Below are 452 nucleotides of genomic sequence, written 5' to 3' on the forward strand. Positions count from 1 at the left end.
CATATATTATATATATATTATATATATGACAAATACATCATAGGGAGTTTGTACCTATGCATATATAATTTGATTATTCCCCATTTTATTTACAAAACTGTTGTTTTCATTTCCCCCCTTCTAATGTTTTTTGTTTTCCCTTCCTTCCTTTCCTTCTCTTCCTCCTTTGTTCCCCTTCCCATCTGAATATTTTCTTCTCATTTCCCAATATCTCTTATATCTTTTGTTCCTTATTTACCCTCTCAGTTTCTTACACCAGAGAAACAGTGTAATATTTTAACATGTATGTCCGATATATTTCATCTAAGAGTATGGTCTCAAGGTGCATCCACTTACCTAGCTATGTCTTGTTTATCCTTGTTTATGGCTGAATAATACTCCATTACATTAATACAAAGCCATATCTTCTTTATCCATTAATCCTTTAATGTGCTTTTAGGTTGAGAAAGTCA

This window comes from Fukomys damarensis, unplaced genomic scaffold (genome assembly GCF_012274545.1).
Source record: "Fukomys damarensis isolate Sample0158 unplaced genomic scaffold, DMR_v1.0_HiC HiC_scaffold_24, whole genome shotgun sequence".
In the NCBI taxonomy this organism is placed as follows: domain Eukaryota; kingdom Metazoa; phylum Chordata; class Mammalia; order Rodentia; family Bathyergidae; genus Fukomys; species Fukomys damarensis.